Here is a 21,465-nt window from a genome sequence, read left to right as displayed (position 1 = left end):
TAGAAGCTTTGAATTTTAATGCTAAAAGAGTTATGTTGGCAACACCTCGTCCCTTGTTGGCGTTAATCAGTTTGACATTTACGTGAAATAATTATTCTCTAAGTGTCAAACAACTGTAGTGCCAACATCATTATTTAAAAAATAAATTTCCTGACGTATTATATAAATTTTTTTGATAGTATGGTTTTTCATCTTTTTTTCTTGAATTTAATGGAACTGTTGTTTTCTCAGCATTTTATAACCTTTTTCCGTTTATTATTTTTATTATTTGTCGGAAATTTATGTTATTGCTATTTTCTATTTTATTTTAATTTATTCGTCTTTATAATGGTGGTTGCCTGGGTTTTTAACTCGTGTATTCACTACCAGTTAATCTTTATTTGTAAGTATACTTTTAATTCACTTTGTAGGCGAAAATACCCGATGATCGAGAAAAAAGTCGTCTAGAAAGCTTTGAATTTTAATGCTAAAAAAGTTATATTGGTAACACCTCATCCCTTATTGGCGTTAATTAATTTGACATTTACGTGAAATGATTATTATCTAAGTGTCAAATAACTGTAGTATATGTCTTCAATTTTCCACGAAAATAACATTATCCTCGGTACGTTTTTTATTTCCTGTTTTATTTATTCTTCCTATTTTTTGTCAATTTTATTTTCCGCCTGAACGAAATAGTAGTCAGACGAGCTTAACATAACCTCAAACCATCAAAACCAAACCACTTTTAATAAACCCTCACAACCAATTCCTCCAGCTTGACCCAACCATAAATAACACTCCCGTACAAACATAAATATTCAAAGGACAGGTAACATTTAATGATTTTGGAAAAAATACAGACTATTATGAATCATTCTGCAAGAGGTTACTGACAAGGAATTGTAATTAAAATACAAAACTTCAATTTAAAAAAAAATAGCTACCAACAGTTAATTAGTGCTCTGACCTTCAAGTTTAGATAATTTTTTGCTAGAAATTATACACACACAACCCGCGGTCGTAAATACCAGCTGAATCATGCAGTTTTGATACTTAAGTTCAAATTTAATGAGCACCGGTCAAACTGACAGTCGGCACCACCTTGACAACAGCGCACTCTGACAGGCGCCGCCCTGACGTCACGCCGGCCTCATTTCTTCTGGACAAACTGTATATTTGCCACTGAGCTGAAAAAAATAGATGTTACCTCGAGTGGTCTTCGATGAATTACGGTGTCAACGTAATTAAAATAGCAGCAACAGTGTAATTAAAAAATAATAATAAACAAATCGCCGTCCCTTGGTACGACTGATTCATAAATTATGAAATTAATAACGATGTGGACGCTAGCCTTGAAGTGATTCAACTGAATTGTAACATTTTGGGAAACGGTTTGAGACACGTAATTGTTGCAACAACAACAAAACTAATTTTTCTAAATTAACACACCAAAAAAAATTGAAATGGAAATTTGTGATTAATTGACGGATTGACGTTGTTCCTGTAGTACTACCGTAGTAATGTACCTAACCTTACTCTACATTTTCCAGTTCCTATTAATATTATCTTTATTTACCCATTCATTTTATGGTCGCTTCGTCCCGACGCAACCTTTGCAAGACCATAACATCATTTATCGGTCATCAGCTATCGACCGAGGTTCGATCCATAAATGGCAACCATCAATTTGACGTTTCGTCGCTATTACCAACCCAAAAAAAATAATTTTCGCTGGACTGGCCCGAACTCAACAACTGTGATCCCTATGATTAACCCATTATGCGATTAGACCAGTAAAAAATTAGACTCGAACGGTAGCGCGAATTTCCACTTTAAATAATCCTCGACCTTCCGCTTAAGTGCAGAAGAAGGCTAGAGTTGCAATGTCGTGCAAATTCACACTATAACAGTTTTCTAACAAAACGAGAAAAAACGCTATAATCACGTAGTCGGGAGCCAGATGCACACGGTAATTTGGCGGTGTCCTCATTTTTTGCGCGGTGGTGTACAAAGCTGGCGCTATTAATTTGGTTTTTTTCGGCGCTTTGTTTTTGAAACGAGATATCCGTATTAGACCGGTTTGGGTAAGGTCTGGCGCCGTACTACCTTATTTTGAGGAGAAGATTTGCGGAGTACTAGTCGTGCTAGTACGGGTGTAAATGTCTGGGTCTGGCGGTGGACGTGGAGATAGCAAGGCTCTTACAAAAAGATCTAGAACGATTTTTACCTCGGCAATGTCGCAAACGGTTTTTGCGTACACGAACAGCACTCCCAGCTGATTCAGGTACTGTTAAAAAAGGAGAGGTGGGTTGGGAAGTGGAGGATTTATGGTGTTGTTGATGTGGAGGATTTTTGAACTTCAACGGGTTATTTTGGATGTTATTGATTACATTTCGAGGAGGTTTTTTTTTTCATTTGCCATTCTTTCAGACTTATGCATACTGATAAGTACACTAATAGTATTAAAATGGACGCCTTTCACAATCCATTAAGAACGGTTTTTTTTATTTAAAGGTGGTGCTACGAGGGAAATTGACGAATTTTATAAAAAGTAAAAGTTTATAAAAAGGAACTTTCAATTTATTATGTTTCTAATATTATTCTAAAAAATGAAAACGAAAATAACTTCTCCAAATCGAAGTCAAAACAAAACTCTTTAATTAATGTTCAAAAGTGCTGGAAAAAAAGTCAAAATTTTCATAAAATGGGGATATAGAAAATTTGAACTTTTGTCAAGCTTGGCTAAAAATCTTCAAAAAATTCTGACTAAAGATCTCGTCAAGCTGATTCGATAAACGTACCCTGTTACACGTCTAGACCCAGATTTTCGAAATACTAGTTTTATAATGAAATTTTTAAAAGATATCAAAAATGGACTTATTTTATTTTGGAGATTCAGGAAAATTGGTTGGTCTATACTAAAAAATGAAGACGAAATTAAGTTCTGCGTATCAAAATCAATACAAAAATCTACAAGTGACGTTCAAAAGTGCTAGAAAAAATTAAAATTTTCGTAAGAAAAAGAAAAAGAGAATTTGAGCTTTTGTCAAAGTTATCTAAAAATCCACAAAAAATTCTGGGTTAAAAATCTCGACGAGTTGATTCGATAAACATGACTATTTTGTAGATCCAGACCGAGATTTTCGAAATATTCGATTTTAAAATAAATTTTTTTAAATATCGCAAAAATGGCCAAATTTTATTTTGGAGATTCTAGAAAATTGGTTGGATTATTCTAAAAAATGAAGACGAAAATAAATTCTGCAAATCGGAATCAAAACAAAAATCTTTAAGTAATGTTCAAAAGTGCTTGAAAAAAAAGGTCAAAATTTTCATAAAATCAAAATATAGAAAATTTGAGCTTTTGTCAAGCTTACCTAAAAATCTTCAAAAAATTCTGACTTAAAGATCTCGACAAGTTGATTCGATAAACATACCCTGTTACACGTCTAGACCCAGATTTTCGAAATACTAGTTTTATAATGAAATTTTTAAAAGATATCAAACATGGACTTATTTTATTTTGGAGATTCAGGAAAATTGGTTGGTCTATACTAAAAAATGTAGATGAAATTAAGTTCTGCGTATCAAAATCAACACAAAAATCTCCAAGTGATGTTCAAAAGTGCTAGAAAAAAATCAAAATTTTCGGAAGAAAAAGAGAATTTGAGCTTTTGTCAAAGTTATCTAAAAATCCACAAAAAATTCTGGCTTAAAGATCTCGACGAGTTGATTCGATAAACATTACCATTTTGTTGGTCCAGACCAAGATTTTCGAAATATTCGATTTCAAAATCAATTTTTTTAAATATCCCAAAAATGGCCACATTCTATTTTGGAGATTCTAGAAAATTGGTTGGATTATTCTAAAAAATGAAGAAGAAAATAAATTCTGCAAATCGGAAGTAAAACAAAAATCTTTAAGTAATGTTCAAAAGTGCTAGAAAAAAAGGTCAAAGTTTTCATAAAATCAAAATATAGAAAATTTGAGCTTTTTTCAAGCTTACTTACAAATCTAAAAATTCTGACTTAAAGATCACGACAAGCTGATTCGATAAACATAGCCTGTTACACGTCTAGATCCAGATTTTCGAAATATTAGTTTTATAATAAAATTTTTAAAAGATATCAAAAATGGACTCATTTTATTTTGGAGATTTAGGAAAATTGGTTGGTCTATACTAAAAAATTAAGACGAAATTAAGTTCTGCATATCAAAATCAATACAAAAATCTCCAAGTGATGTTCAAAAGTGCTAGAAAAAATCAAAATTTTCGTAAGAAAAAGAAAAAGAGAATTTGAGTTTTTGTCAAAGTTATCTCAAAATCCACAAAAAATTCTGGGTTAAAAATCTCGACGAGTTGATTCAATAAACATCACCATTTTGTAGGTCCAGACCAAGATTTTCTAAATTTTCGATTTCAAAATCAATTTTTTTAAATATCGCAAAAATGGCCACATTTTATTTTGGAGATTCTAGAAAATTGGTAGGATTATTCTAAAAAATGAAGACGAAAATAATTTCTGCAAATCGGAATCAAAACAAAAATCTTTAAGTAATGTTCAAAAGTGCTACTAAAAAAGGTCAAAATTTTCATAAAATCAAAATATAGAAAATTTGAGCTTTTGTCAAGCTTACCTAAAATCTTCAAAAAATTCTAGCTTAAAGATCTCGACAAGCTCATTCGATAAACATTGCCTGTTACACGTCTAGACCCAGATTTTCGAAATTTTAGTTTTATAATGAAATTTTTAAAAGATATCAAAAATGAACTTATTTTATTTTGGAGATTCAGGAAAATTGGTTGGTCTGTACTACAAAATGAAGACGAAATTAAGTTCTGCGTATCAAAATCAATACAAAAATCTCCAAGTGACGTTCTAAAGTTCTAGAAAAAATCAAAATTTTCGTAAGAAAAAGAAAAAGAGAATTTGAGCTTTTGTCAAAGTTATCTAAAAATCCACAAAAAATTCTGGGTTAAAAATCTCGACCAGTTGATTCGATAAACATCACCATTTTGTAGGTCCAGACCAAGATTTTCGAAATATTAGATTTCAAAATAATTTTTTTTAAATATCGCAAAAATGGCCACATTTTATTTTGGAGATTCTAGAAAATTGGTTGGATTATTCTAAAAAATGAAGACGAAAATAAATTCTGCAAATCGGAATCAAAACAAAAATCTTTAAGTAACGTTCAAAGCGCTTGAAAAAAAAGGTCAAAATTTTCATAAAATCAAAATATAGAAAATTTGAGCTTTTGTCAAGCTTACTTAAAAATCTTCAAAAAATTCTGACTTAAAGATCACGACAAGCTGATTCGATAAACATAGCCTGTTACACGTCTAGATCCAGATTTTCGAAATATTAGTTTTATAATAAAATTTTTAAAAGATATCAAAAATGGACTCATTTTATTTTGGAGATTTAGGAAAATTGGTTGGTCTATACTAAAAAATTAAGACGAAATTAAGTTCTGCATATCAAAATCAATACAAAAATCTCCAAGTGATGTTCAAAAGTGCTAGAAAAAATCAAAATTTTCGTAAGAAAAAGAAAAAGAGAATTTGAGTTTTTGTCAAAGTTATCTCAAAATCCACAAAAAATTCTGGGTTAAAAATCTCGACGAGTTGATTCAATAAACATCACCATTTTGTAGGTCCAGACCAAGATTTTCTAAATTTTCGATTTCAAAATCAATTTTTTTAAATATCGCAAAAATGGCCACATTTTATTTTGGAGATTCTAGAAAATTGGTAGGATTATTCTAAAAAATGAAGACGAAAATAATTTCTGCAAATCGGAATCAAAACAAAAATCTTTAAGTAATGTTCAAAAGTGCTACTAAAAAAGGTCAAAATTTTCATAAAATCAAAATATAGAAAATTTGAGCTTTTGTCAAGCTTACCTAAAATCTTCAAAAAATTCTAGCTTAAAGATCTCGACAAGCTCATTCGATAAACATTGCCTGTTACACGTCTAGACCCAGATTTTCGAAATTTTAGTTTTATAATGAAATTTTTAAAAGATATCAAAAATGAACTTATTTTATTTTGGAGATTCAGGAAAATTGGTTGGTCTGTACTACAAAATGAAGACGAAATTAAGTTCTGCGTATCAAAATCAATACAAAAATCTCCAAGTGACGTTCTAAAGTTCTAGAAAAAATCAAAATTTTCGTAAGAAAAAGAAAAAGAGAATTTGAGCTTTTGTCAAAGTTATCTAAAAATCCACAAAAAATTCTGGGTTAAAAATCTCGACCAGTTGATTCGATAAACATCACCATTTTGTAGGTCCAGACCAAGATTTTCGAAATATTAGATTTCAAAATAATTTTTTTTAAATATCGCAAAAATGGCCACATTTTATTTTGGAGATTCTAGAAAATTGGTTGGATTATTCTAAAAAATGAAGACGAAAATAAATTCTGCAAATCGGAATCAAAACAAAAATCTTTAAGTAACGTTCAAAGCGCTTGAAAAAAAAGGTCAAAATTTTCATAAAATCAAAATATAGAAAATTTGAGCTTTTGTCAAGCTTACTTAAAAATCTTCAAAAAATTCTGACTTAAAGATCACGACAAGCTGATTCGATAAACATAGCCTGTTACACGTCTAGATCCAGATTTTCGAAATATTAGTTTTATAATAAAATTTTTAAAAGATATCAAAAATGGACTCATTTTATTTTGGAGATTTAGGAAAATTGGTTGGTCTATACTAAAAAATTAAGACGAAATTAAGTTCTGCATATCAAAATCAATACAAAAATCTCCAAGTGATGTTCAAAAGTGCTAGAAAAAATCAAAATTTTCGTAAGAAAAAGAAAAAGAGAATTTGAGTTTTTGTCAAAGTTATCTCAAAATCCACAAAAAATTCTGGGTTAAAAATCTCGACGAGTTGATTCAATAAACATCACCATTTTGTAGGTCCAGACCAAGATTTTCTAAATTTTCGATTTCAAAATCAATTTTTTTAAATATCGCAAAAATGGCCACATTTTATTTTGGAGATTCTAGAAAATTGGTAGGATTATTCTAAAAAATGAAGACGAAAATAATTTCTGCAAATCGGAATCAAAACAAAAATCTTTAAGTAATGTTCAAAAGTGCTACTAAAAAAGGTCAAAATTTTCATAAAATCAAAATATAGAAAATTTGAGCTTTTGTCAAGCTTACCTAAAATCTTCAAAAAATTCTAGCTTAAAGATCTCGACAAGCTCATTCGATAAACATTGCCTGTTACACGTCTAGACCCAGATTTTCGAAATTTTAGTTTTATAATGAAATTTTTAAAAGATATCAAAAATGAACTTATTTTATTTTGGAGATTCAGGAAAATTGGTTGGTCTGTACTACAAAATGAAGACGAAATTAAGTTCTGCGTATCAAAATCAATACAAAAATCTCCAAGTGACGTTCTAAAGTTCTAGAAAAAATCAAAATTTTCGTAAGAAAAAGAAAAAGAGAATTTGAGCTTTTGTCAAAGTTATCTAAAAATCCACAAAAAATTCTGGGTTAAAAATCTCGACCAGTTGATTCGATAAACATCACCATTTTGTAGGTCCAGACCAAGATTTTCGAAATATTAGATTTCAAAATAATTTTTTTTAAATATCGCAAAAATGGCCACATTTTATTTTGGAGATTCTAGAAAATTGGTTGGATTATTCTAAAAAATGAAGACGAAAATAAATTCTGCAAATCGGAATCAAAACAAAAATCTTTAAGTAACGTTCAAAGCGCTTGAAAAAAAAGGTCAAAATTTTCATAAAATCAAAATATAGAAAATTTGAGCTTTTGTCAAGCTTACTTAAAAATCTTCAAAAAATTCTGACTTAAAGATCTCGGCAAGCTGATTCGATAAACATAGCCTGTTGCACGTCTAGACCCAGATTTTCGAAATACTAGTTTTATAATGAAATTTTTAAAAGATATCAAAAATGGACTTATTTTATTTTGGAGATTCAGGAAAATTGGTTGGTCTATACTAAAAAAAGAAGACGAAATTAAGTTCTGCGTATCAAAATCAATACAAAAATCTCCAAGTGACGTTCAAAAGTGCTAGAAAAAATTAAAATTTTCGTAAGAAAAAGAAAAAGAGAATTTGAGCTTTTGTCAAAGTTATCTAAAAATCCACAAAAAATTCTGGGTTAAAAATCTCGACGAGTTGATTCGATAACCATCACCATTTTGTAGGTGGTCCAGACCAAGATTTTCGAAATATTCGATTTCAAAATCAATTTTTTTAAATATCGCAAAAATGGCCACATTTTATTTTGGAGATTCTAGAAAATTGGTTGGATTATTCTAAAAAATGAAGACGAAAATAAATTCTGCAAATCGGAATCAAAACAAAAATCTTTAAGTAATGTTCAAAAGTGCGAGAAAAAAAGGTCAAAATTTTCATAAAATGAAAATATAGAAAATTTGAGCTTTTGTCAAGCTTACCTAAAATCTTCAAAAAATTCTAGCTTAAAGACCTCGACAAGCTGATTCGATAAACATAGCTTGTTACACGTCTAGATCCAGATTTTCGAAATATTAGCTTTATAATGAAATTTTTAAAAGATATCAAAAATGGACTCATTTTATTTTGGAGATTCAGGAAAATTGGTTGGTCTATACTAAAAAATTAAGACGAAATTAAGTTCTGCATATCAAAATCAATACAAAAATCTCCAAGTGATGTTCAAAAGTGCTAGAAAAAAACAAAATTTTCGTAAGAAAAAGAAAAAGAGAATTTGAGCTTTTGTCAAAGTTACCTAAAAATCTTCAAAAAATTCTGGCTTAAAAATCTCGACATGCTGATTCGATAAACATAGTCTGTTACACGTCTAGACCCAGATTTTTGAAATATTAGTTTTATAATAAGATTTTTAAAAGATATCAAAAATGGACTTATTTTATTTTGCAGATTAAGGAAAATTGGTTGGTCTATACTAAAAAATGAAGACGAAATTAAGTTCTGCCTATCAGAATCAATACAAAAATCTCCAAGTGATGTTCAAAAGTGCTAGAAAAAATCAAAATTTTCGTAAGAAAAAGAAACAGAGAATTTGAGCTTTTGTCAAAGTTATCTAAAAATCCACAAAAAATTCTGGGTTAAATATCTCGACGAGTTGATTCGATAAACATCACCATTTTGTAAGTCCAGACCAAGATTTTCGAAATATTCGATTTCAAAATCAATTTTTTTAAATATAGCAAATTGGCCACATTTTATTTTGGAGATTCTAGAAAATTGGTTGGTCTATACTAAAAAATGAAGACGAAATTAAGTTCTGCGTATCAAAATCAATACAAAAATCTCCAAGTGATGTTCAAAAGTGCTAGAAAAAATCAAAATTTTCGTAAGAAAAAGAAAAAGAGAATTTGCGCTTTTGTCAAAGTTATCTAAAAATCCATAAAAAATTCTGGGTTAAAAATCTCAACGAGTTGATTCGATAAACATGACTATTTTGTAGGTCCAGACCAAGATTTTCGAAATACTCGATTTCAAAATCAATTTTTTTAAATATTGCAAAAATGGCCACATTTTATTTTGGATATTCTAGAAAATTGATTGGATTATTCTGAAAATTGAAGTTGAAAATAAATTCTGCGAATCGGAATTAAAACAAAAATTGTTAAGTGATGTTCAAAAGTGCTAGAACAAAAACCCAGAATTTTCATAAAATTGGAATATAGAAAATTTGAGCTTTTGTCAAGCTTACTTAAAAATCTTCAAAAAGAATTTTGAACCAGTTAGCGCCAATTCAAGGCAACAACTTGGCTCGTACCACACTTTTGCAGCCTACTCTACAAACAACAAGCTCCAACCTCATTCATCACTGCCTTAATCTGCTAATACATTACAACAAAAACAACAATGACGTACGAAAAAACCAGTACAAATTTTTTCGAAACATTCTTAAGCGAATTACCTTGTAAAAAAACTTAATATACCCATATTACTTGATTTTGCGTCATAACTCTCGCAAATTTATTATTCCAAGAACCTTTTTTCGGCAACTTTTGACGTCCGCGTCAAAACGCGCTTAGAATTCAGGTGTCACTCTCTTCGTGACCGAACTAAAAAGCGCGACTTAAATTGCAAATTTTCGCTTTTTATTAACAATATAACGTGAAAGCACTTACGTAACAAAAAAACACAACAATAAGAAAGACGGAATGTATAAAATATTAAGGAACAAGTAGAAACTAAGGTATGGAAAGTTGATTTTACGATCAGTTGATATAATCTAGCGTTCTTTGTTCGACGGATTTATGTCTCATTGGCAATTATGAGTTTTATAGCGCTTGTAAACGCGGCTGCTACATGTCGCAGCAGCGACGCTGACGCTTTAATTAGGTAAAACCCTGGAACAAAATATCTCGTGGCCATCTCAAAATCCCAAAAAATTTCACACTTGGGTGCTCGGTCTATTAAACCATCAAATTGGATCGCCACTGCTCATGAACAATCGAGGGAAAAAATTTTCATTAACTGTCGCTGGCAACTGTTGGAACACACGCTACGTCTCAAAATTCCATAAGTGTTAGGATAATTACTATTATTTTACGAGGTAATAACAGCGAAGTGTTTTTTATTTGTGGAGAATTAACGATAAAAAATCTAATCTGCAAAATAAACATTATATTCCAATTATCCTACCAGAATTTCTTAATAACTTGTTTATTTCTGTTTAATACGTATATTATTATTTATTTTTTATAATAACAATAGCAACTAATCTGTCCATTAAAGTTTTTTAAAATATTGACAATTTTTGAAAATCAGTTCAAATTTTTGGAGATATTTCGGATACAAAAGTTTTCTTACGTGGCATCAACAATGAGTCAAATGGGCAAACGCAGGTTATAAATAACTGTCAAAAGTGCCATCCGTCTACTGATTATTTAAAAATGACATTTGACATTTGACATGAAGTGTGGTACCAACTGTTTAGATGCTGCCAACATAAAGAAATATGTTCCTGTTAATTTGTAGATTTTACTTTTAAATGTATATTAACACAAGTACTGGAAACGCACTTTCAATATCTGTTTTACTATTGCGAGGAAGAGATTTTGATAAAAATTTGCTAATTTGGTACTAAAATTGTAGCTAAAATCAGAAGCACTTAGATTGTTTGGAACTTTCTTATATTTTTTTTATTTCTATTTGTTAAGTTTATTATTACTATTGTTTATTGTTAATAATGACCACAACAGCATTTTTTTTGTGGTCTAAATTTCCCGGAGATTTTGACAATTTTTCAAAATTCAGTTAAAATTTCTAGAGATATTTTAGATATGAAAAAGTTTTCTTAGATTGTTCATAAGCCAAAAAAGCATCAACAATGAGTCAAATGGGCAAACGCAGGTTATAAATAACTGTCAAAAGTGCCATCCGCCTACTGATTATTTAAAATTGACATTTGACGTTTGACATGAAGTGTGGTACCAACTGTTTCAATGCTGCCAACATAAAGAAATATGTTCCTGTTAATTTGTAGATTTTACTTTTAAATGTATATTAACCCAAGTACTAGAAACGCACTTTCAATATCTGTTTTACTATTGCGAGGAAGAGATTTTGATAAAAATTTGCTAATTTGGTACTAAAATTATAGCTAAAATCAGAAGCACTTAGATTGTTTGGAACTTTCTTATATTTTTTTTATTTCTATTTGTTAAGTTTATTATTACTACTGTTTATTGTTAATAATGACCACAACAGCATTTTTTTTGTGGTCTAAATTTCCCGGAGATTTTGACAATTTTTCAAAATTCGGTTAAAATTTCTAGAGATATTTTAGATATGAAAAAGTTTTCTTAGATTGTTCATAAGCCAAAAAAAGCATCAACAATGAGTCAAATGGGCAAACGCAGGTTATAAATAACTGTCAAAAGTGCCATCCGTCTACTGATTATTTAAAATTGACATCTGACGTTTGACATGAAGTGTGGTACCAACTGTTTCAATGCTGGCAACATAAAGAAATTTGTTTCTGTTAATTTGTAGATTTTACTTATAAATGTGTATTAACACAAGTACTACAAACGTACTTTCAATATCTGTTTTACTATTGCGAGGAAGAGTTTTTTATTAAATTTGCTAATTTGGTAGTAAAATTATATCTAAAATCAGAAGCACTTAAATTGTTTGTAACTTTCCTATATTTTTTTTATTTCTATTTGTTAAGTTTATTATTATTACTGTTTATTGTTAATAATGACAACAACAGCACTTTTTTTGTAGTTTAAATTTCCTGGAGATTTTGACAATTTTTCAAAATTCGGTTAAAATTTCTAGAGATATTTTAGATACGAAAAAGTTTTCTTAGATTGTTTATAAGCCAAAAAAAGCATCAGCAATGAGTCAAGTGGGCAAACACAGGTTATAAATAACTGTCAAAAGTGCCATCCGTCTATTAATTATTTAAAATTGACATTTGACGGTTGACATGAAGTGTGGTACCAACTGTTTCAGTGCTGCCAACATAAAGAAATATGTTTCTGTTAATTTGTAGATTTTACTTTTAAATGTGTATTAACACAAGTACTACAAACGTACTTTCAATATCTGTTTTACTATTGCGAGGAAGAGATTTTTATTAAATTTGCTAATTTGGTAGTAAAATTATATCTAAAATCAGAAGCACTAGATTGTTTGGAACTTTCTTATATTTTTTTTTATTTCTATTTGTTAAGTTTATTATTATTACTGCTTATTGTCAATAATGACGACAACAGCATTTTTTTTGTGGTTTAAATTTTTCGGAGATTTTGACAATTTTTCAAAATTCGGTTAAAATTTCTAGAGATATTTTAGATACCAAAAAGTTTTCTGGGGTTGTTTATAAGCCAAAAAATGTATCAATAATGAGTCAGGTGGGTTATAAATAACTGTCAAAAGTCCCAGCTCTCTACTGATTATTTAAAGTTGACATTAGACGATTGACACGAAGTGTGGTGCCAACTGCTTCAGTCTTGCCAAAACAAACAAACAAACATGTACCAGTTTAGTCCAAACACAAGAAAATCCCTAAATGGAAAATCTTGGAACCTACAGACCGAACTTTTCAAGCTCCTTCTGAGCCGCTCTGTGTATCTGTATATTCCCCGGTGTATTTCATTCATTTAGCGTCCTTTAACCTACTTTAGCGTCCTCGGCTTTGCATTCATTTTTTACGTTTTGGTGCTCTGTTCCGTCTAGCCGTGTTCTTTCCATGATGCACCTTGTACCGCTTAGTTTTTATCAGTGTTGTTAATCGAGCGCATCAGCGCAGCCACAATGGGTTCTTATTCCCAACAATGGAGAAAACTGCATGGACGCTAATGGGAAATGTCGCCAACCGCATGATGAAATTATCGGAAAATCGCGCCTAATGGGCGGACGAAACGGTGTGGAGAATGGTAAGCAGCGGAACGAAAGCGGATGATAAGAGGAGACAAAAGTAGGTGGAATTAAGTGGGCGGTTTGTAGGTGAAACGAAAGTCGGCGAGGATTTCCGTGCAAAAAGTAACATGGTGGTGGAGTTTTTGGGTTAAATCGATTCGGAAAAACCTTAATTTTTTTCGAAAAGGATCAGAGATTTATCGATTCGTGATCCTTTCATCCAATCCTGGTTGAAAAACCCGGTATAATAAATTACACCATAATTACCCAATGATCACTTTTTTATTCTTTAAAGTCCACCAGGAAGTCACGACACTATTTCCATATTTATTTATTTCAATTGCAAATTGTGCGGCGATTCTCCCTAAAACCACACAACTCACACTAATTTTTTTTTCTTGATTTTTTAATCCGTAAAAGTAAAATTTTATCTCAAGAGTGATAAACTCCGTCATGTAGTCATAAATTTGTATTTTTATTTTATTTTCTTTGCCACATTCAGGTTCATAACTGATATTTTATGACTCAGTTGTAAACCAGTTCTAGATTTCTGGTCTAGTGGACTAATTGTTACTTTTAATTTACAAAATTTTAGTTACACTGAGGGCTCTCTTCTTTCGTGCGAAATATTTAGAATGCCAGAGTTTACTCTGAATAAACTTACTTGGAAAAACCCACTGCAATCAAGCAGATAATAATTACCTAATTATCAGTTCTTTGTCATGTAGGCCATTATCCTTCAAATTTCACTACGAAAACAAAACGGTCATCACTTTTTCGTGTTTAGGTATATCAATTTCAAACCTAACGGCTTTTTCCCATTAGAACCACTATTTGTAGTGGGACATCTTCACGTTTCGACCAACTAGAGCACCATTGATTCAATCAATGAATCGAAGAGAATCAAAATTTTCTGTCCTTCTACAAAAATGTAAAACCAGTTCATACATAAAAACAGTGGATATTTCCAAGGTAATCCAATACAATCTTGATAAGAAACTTGTAAAATTAATACTTTCTTCCAATAATTTACACTAAGTGTGTGGTTACAAATTTGCATTTTTGTTGTCTATACTTCGTTCATTTTCATAAGCTGATGTTCTATAAAAATTAATTTCTACCCGAGACTATCTTGTGTGGAAAAATCCAACCCAGTCCATTACATTATAATTACTCAATTATCAGTTATTTGTTATATGTGCCAGTAGTCTCAAATTCCATTAGGAAACCGCAAAAGTCTACACAATCACCTTATCAAAGTAAACCAGGTGTACAGGGACATGTGTTCTTGTGTTAAAGCGGTGTTAAATACGTCGATTGAATACTTTCTATTGTTGAAATTTTGGATGACGATTTCCAATAAAATAATATAGACAACCCATTGTAATCGATTGCACCATGATCACCCATTTATCGGTGAATTGCCATGGGCTATTATTCTTCAAATTCCACCAGGAAGTCACGGAACCTCTTTCCGGTTAATCCCAAAGCACCAACACCAAATTTCATTGAAATACCACGAAACTCAATCAGAATTTCCCACCCAAAACCCATAGACCCAAAAATTTCCCGAATTTTTTTCCAAATCAAACCCGTTGAAATTTACATAACAACAAACAAAGTCGTAAACTTATTTTTCCTTCGAACCAATTCGTCTTTCTGCATGCATATTCATACCCAAAAAACGCATTCCTCGCATATTTCCGCTGAAATCCGACATGCCAAAGAGCCGCGATTCTGGTTCAAACCAGTCACTCCGAGCCACTCAAAAACCAACCACCACACAGTCCGTGCCCCAAAATTTTTCCAAAAACCCCCAAATCGACTTACCGTGCCAAAATTTCGCAAACTGGTGCACTCCACTAAAACGAAAAAAACTAGAACTGGTTTTGCGCGAATTCGCGAGCTATCGCAACCTACTAGAACCGAGCGTTCAGCTAGACTGAGCCGACCCAACTGGAAAGCGAACACATGGGAATTCTCTTCGCACCATGTACTTAGATTTTTTAATCCGGCTCGCTGTGCACCACGTTCTTCCGCCGGTCACATGACCGATTAATTTCGCCACTCGTTAACCTTTTTGAAGATTATCACTACGAAGTTGGGTGTTTTATCGCCATGGTAGCGGTCTGGAGGGGGCCGAAGCGCTGGGACAGCGGCGTAATTGCTCCATTTTTCGCAGCAAATGGGTCGCGGATAATGGGCGTTTTACGACGGGACGAGGAAATTTTTGATTGGAAATTTGTGGTGGGTGGGAGATTGTGGTTTTTGGGCTGGGTGAGGGTGGTGTGGGTTGAGGGTTTAGCACCGGAACAGTGATAATTGTGAAAAGTACGAATTCTAGGTACTTCGGTAATGTGGAATTGATGACCGGAAATGTGTCAATTTGATTCAGGGAAGACTTGATGGGTCGTAATTTCAAATGGCTATTAAGTGAAGGTGAACTTTATGGGTTTTTGAGTTTTCAGTGGGTTTTTTGGGTTTGTTACAGGGTTCTACGTTGTTTTTCTTTGTTTGTTTACGTTGTGGTTGTTTATGAATTTAGATGGATTTTGAGATGACGTAAACTATAAACGTGTTACATCAATTTATTTCAGAGGCGATTAAACTGAAATTATTTTATTTTTAGGTACAAAATGTATGTTATTATTAATGACCACAAACGCACGCTAACGTAACAGTTATAAGATCCAGCTAGAACAACTTGGATTTAAACAATTTTGACCAACATGATCAGACTGTTTATAGAACTGATTTGTGGTTTTGTGCGATTATTGATTCCTTTAAATTTTTTTTTCAGTTTGAATCCGATAATTTCAACTTACCATTTTGTCCAGTAAATGTTTTTCAAATTTATGAGTATTTTTGAGAGAAAAGTAATCGTGGTTAATTAATTAACCACTTCTCTGTTCTGCGTTGAGGAGACCAAATTAAATTTTCTTTCATTTTAACCGCTGATGGTCGTAATTTGAAATAGTCGATTTTTTTCGAAATATAAACATAAACAGTCTCTTTTTTTAATGAAAGTGAACCCTTCTCGGGAGGGCCCAAATGTTCTTTGTTTATAAGAATATGAAACCATTTCGGAGTCCCAGATGTGTTTATCGTTTTAAGAAAGTGTAATCTTCTTGGAGGTCCCAACTGTCTTTTTTTTAAGAAAGTGAAACCTTCTCAAGAGACTCAACTGTCTTTTTTTAAGAGTCTGAAACCTTCTAAGGGGCCAAAACTGTCTTCTTTAAGAATCTGAAACCTTCTCGGGGGTACAACTGTTTTTTTTTTTAACAAGGTGAAACCATTTCGGGGGCCCCAAGTGTCTTATTTTTTAATAAAGTGAAATCTTCTCAGGGATTCCGACTGTTTTTTTTTAAGAATGTGAAACCTCCTTGGGAACCCCAAATGTATTTTTTTAAAGAAATGAAACCTTACAGACCCTAACTATTTTCTTCAAAAATCTGAAACCTTCTGGGGGCTCCCACTGTCTTTCCTTTTAATAAAGTGAAACCTTCTCGGGGGACCCAAGTGTTCTTTTTTTAAAAATATGAAAGATTTTCGGGGCCCCAATTGCCTTTTTTTTAAAAAGTGTAATCTTCTCGGAGATCCCAACTGTTTAAAAATCTATAAAACCTTCTTGGGTGCCCCAACTGTTTTTTTTTTAGAAGTTGAAACCTTCTCGGAGGTCCCAAATATCGTTTTTTAAAGAAAGTGAAAATTTCTTAGGGCTGCTGCTGTCTTTTTTTAAGAAATTGAAATTTTCTCGTCGGTCTCAACTGTTTTCTTACAAAAAAGTGAAACCTTCTCTGGGCCCCGTCTTTTTTTAAGAAAGCGAAATCTTCTTGGAGGTCCTAGTTATCATTTTTTAAAGAATGCAAAACCTTCACACGGGCCCTCAACTGTCTTAACAAAAAGAATTGAAACCTTCTCGGAGGTCCCAACTGTCTTATTTTTAAGAATTGAAACCTTCTCCGAGGTCCCAACTGTCTTATCTTTAAGAATTGAAACCTTCTCGGAGGTCCCAACTGTATTTTTTTAAGAGTGAAATCTTCTCAGGGGTCCCAACTGTTTTTTTAATAATCTGAAACCTTCTTGGGGGCCCCAACTATCTTTTTTTTCAATAGGTGAAACCTTCTCGGAGGTCCCAAATATCGTTTTTTAAAGAAAGTGAAACCCCCTCAGGGCTGCTGCTGTATTTTTTTTTAAGAAATTGAAATTCTCTCATCGGTTTCAACTGTTTTTTTTTTACAAAAAAGTGAAACCTTCCCAGGGCCCCAACTGACTTTTTTTTTCACGTAAGTAAAATCTTCTCAGAGGTCCCAACTGTCTTTTTTTTTTTTTGGAAGCCCCAACTGTATTTTTCTTTTTTTTAAGAAAGTGAAACCTTCTCTGGGCCCCGTCTTTTTTTAAGAAAGTGAAATCTTCTTGGAGGTCCCAATTATCATTTTTTAAAGAATGTAAAACCTTCTCACGGGCCCTCAACTGTCTTATTTTTAAGAATTGAAACCTTCTCGGAGGTCCCAACTGTCTTAACTTTAAGGGTTCCCGCTGTCTTTTTTTTTTAAGAAAGTGAAATTTTCTCGTCGATTTCAACTGCTTTTTTAACAAAAAAGTGAAACCTTTTCAGAGCCCCAACTGTTTTTTTTTTAATAATGTGAAACTTTCTCGGGATCCCAACAGTTTTTTTTTAAGAAAGTGAAACCTTCTCGGAGGTCCCAAATATCGTTTTTTAAAAAAAGTGAAACCTTCTCAGTGCCCCAACTGTTTTTTTTAATAATGTGAAACCTTCTCATGGCCCCAACTGTTTTTTTTAATAATGTAAAACCTTCTCGGGATCCCAACAGTTTTTTTTTTTTTAAGTGAAACCTTGGGGGCTCCAACTGTCTTTTTTCAAGAAAGTGAAATTTTCTGGTGGGTTTCAACTGTTTTTTTTAAATAAAGTGAAACCTTCTCAGGGCTCCAACTGTTTTTTTTTTAATAATGTGAAACCTTTTCGGCGGTCCCAACATTTTTTGTTAAGAAAGTGAAACCTTCTTTGGGGCCCCAACAGTTTTTTTTGAGAAAGTGAAACCTTCTTGGGGACCCCAACTGTCTTTTTTTTTAATAGGTGAAACCTTGTCGGGATGCCAATTGTTTTTTTATAATGTGAAACCTTTCTGGGAGGTCCCAAATATCGTTTTTTAAAGAAAGTAAAACCTTCTCAGGGCCCCAACTGCTTTTTTTTAATGATGTGAAACCTTCTCGGGATCCCAACAGTTTTTTTTTTTAAGAAAGTGAAACCTTGGGGGCCCCAACTGTTTTTTTTAATAATGTGAAACCTTCTCGGAGGTCCCAGATATCGTTTTTTTAAGAAAGTGAAACCTTTTCAGGGTTCCCGCTGTCTTTTTTTAAGAAAGTGAAATTTTCTCGTCGATTTCAACTGCTTTTTTAACAAAAAAGTGAAACCTTCTCAGGGCCCCAACTGTTTTTTTTTTTAATAATGTGAAACCTTCTCAGGGTCCCAACTGTTTTTTTTTTAATAATGTGAAACCTTCTCGGGATCCCAACATTTTTTTTTAAGAAAGTGAAACCTTGGGGGCTTCAACTGTCTTTTTTCAAGAAAGTGAAATTTTCTCGTGGGTTTCAACTGCTTTTTTTAAATAAAGTGAAACCTTCCAGGACTCCAAATGTTTTTTTTTAATAATGTGAAACCTTCTCGGGGATCCCAACATTTTTTGTTAAGAAAGTGAAACCTTCATTGGGGTCCCAACAGTTTTTTTTTATTTTTTTGAGAAAGTGAAACCTTCTTGGGGACCCCAACTGTCTTTTTTTTTTAATAGGTGAAACTTTCTCGGGATGCCAATTGTTTTTTTATAATGTGAAACCTTCTCGGAGGTCCCAAATATCGTTTTTTAAAGAAAGTAAAACCTTCTCAGGGCCCCAACTGCTTTTTTTTAGTAATGTGAAACCTTCTCGGAATCCCAACAGGTTTTTTTTTTTAAGAAAGTGAAACCTTGTGGGCTCCAACTGTCTTTTTTCAAGAAAGTGAAATTTTCTCGTGGATTTCAAGTGCTTTTTTTAAATAAAGTGAAACCTCCTCAGGGCCCCAACTGTTTTTTTTTAATAATGTGAAACCTTCACAGGGCCCCAACTGTTTTTTTTTTTAATAATGTGAAACCTTCTCGGGATCCCAACAGTTTTTTTTTAAGAAAGTGAAACCTTGGAGGCTCCAACTGTCTTTTTTTAAGAAAGTGAAATTTTCTCGTGGGTTTCAACTGCTTTTTTTAAATAAAGTGAAACCTTCTCAGGGCCCCAACTGTTTTTTTTAATAATGTGAAACCTTCTCGGGGGTCCCAACATTTTTTGTTAAGAAAGTGAAACCTTCTTGGGGGTCCCAACAGTTTTTTTTGTTTTTTTGAGAAAGTGAAACCTTCTTGGGGACCCCAACTGTTTTTTTTTTAATAGGTTAAACCTTCTCGGGATGTCAATTGTTTTTTTATAATGTGAAACCTTCTCAGGGCCCCCGCTGTCTTTTTTTTTAAGAAAATGAAATTTTCTCGTCGGTTTCAACTGCTTTTTTTACAAAAAAGTGAAACCTTCTCGGGATCCCAACAGTTTTTTTTTTTTTAAGAAAGTGATACCTTGGGGGCTCCAACTATCTTTTTTCAAGAAAGTGAAATTTTCTCGTGGGTTTCAACTGCTTTTTTTAAATAAAGTGAAACCTTCTGAGGGCCCCAACTGTTTTTTTTAATAATGTGAAACCTTCTCGGGGGTCCCAACATTTTTTGTTAAGAAAGTGAAACCTTCTTGGGGGTCCCAACAGTTTTTTTATTTTTTTAAGAAAGTGAAACCTTATTGGGGACCCCAACTGTCTTTTTTTAATAGGTGAAACCTTCTCGGGATGCCAATTGCTTTTTTTTATAATGTGAAACCTTCTCGGAGGTCCCAAATTTCGTTTTTTGAAGAAAGTGAAACCTTCTCAGGGCTTCCGCTGTCTTTTTTTTAAGAAAGTGAAATTTTCTCGTCGGTTTCAACTACTTTTTTACAAAAAAGTGAAACCTTCTCAGGACCCCAACTGGGTTTTTTAATAATGTGAAACCTCCTCAGGATCCCAACAGTTTTATTTTTTAAGAAAGTAAAACCTTGGGGGCTCCAACTGTCTTTTTTCAAGAAAGTGAAATTTTCTCGTGGGTTTCAACTGCTTTTTTTAAATAAAGTGAAACCTTCTCAGGGCCCCAACTGTTTTTTTTTAATAATCTGAAACCTTCTCGAGGGTCCCAACATTTTTAGTTAAGAAAGTGAAACCTTCTTGGGGGTCCCAACAGTTTGTTTTATTTTTTTAAGAAAGTGAAACTTTCTTGGGGACGCTAACTGTCTTTTTTTAAGAGGTGAAATCTTCTCGGGTTGTAAATTGTTTTTTTTATAATGTGAAACCTTCTCGGAGGTCCCAAATATCGTTTTTTATAGAAAGTGAAACCTTCTCAGAGCTCCCGCTGTTTTTTTTTTTAAGAAATTGAAATTTTCTCGTAGGATTCAACTACTTTTTTACAAAAAAGTGTAACCTTCTCAGGGCCCCAACTGTTTTTTTTTTTATAATGTGAAACCTTCTCGGGATCCAAACAGTTTTTTTTTAAGAAAGTGAAACCTTGGGGGCTCCAACTGTCTTTTTTCAAGAAAGTGAAATTTTCTCGTGGGTTTCAACTGCTTTTTTTAAATAAAGTGAAACCTTCTCAGGGCTCCAACTGTTTTTTTTTAATAATGTGAAACCTTCTCGGGGATCCCATCAGATTTCTTTAAGAAAGTAAAACCTTCTCGGGATCCCAACTGTTTTTTTTTTTTTTATAATGTGGAATCTTCTCGGGGGTCCAAGTGTTCTTTTTTTAAAAATGTGAAACCGTCTCGGGGATCAAATTGTCTTTTTTTAAGAAATAAAAATCTTCTCTAAGGTCCCAACTGGCTTTTTTTAAAGAACGTAAAACCTTCTCAGGGGCCCCAACTGTCTTTTTTAAGAATATGAAACCTTCTCTGGTGTCCCAGTTGTCTTTTTTTTAAATAATGTAAAATCTTTTTTTTTGGGTCCAGAGAAAGTTATCACAAAAAAGAAAAGTCTTATAGTTTTTCAAAGAAG

General features: G+C 32.4%; 1 protein-coding gene across 1 annotated transcript in view; it reads right to left on the bottom strand.

The window, feature by feature from the left end:
- Positions 1-15,413, bottom strand: part of LOC135132793 (sodium-independent sulfate anion transporter-like) — a 55,993-nt gene extending 40,580 nt beyond the window's left edge. Inside the window, exon 1 of the mRNA XM_064060991.1 lies at positions 15,198-15,413. The gene's annotated coding sequence lies outside the window, so the exon portion shown is untranslated. The remainder of the gene's footprint in view (positions 1-15,197) is intronic.
- Positions 15,414-21,465: the final 6,052 nt, after the last annotated feature.

Source organism: Zophobas morio, unplaced genomic scaffold (genome assembly GCF_036711695.1).
Source record: "Zophobas morio isolate AGI-343-1 ecotype UQ-CSIRO unplaced genomic scaffold, CSIRO_AGI_Zmor_V1 ptg000021l, whole genome shotgun sequence".
In the NCBI taxonomy this organism is placed as follows: domain Eukaryota; kingdom Metazoa; phylum Arthropoda; class Insecta; order Coleoptera; family Tenebrionidae; genus Zophobas; species Zophobas morio.
This window is presented reverse-complemented; position numbering and strand designations above follow the sequence as displayed.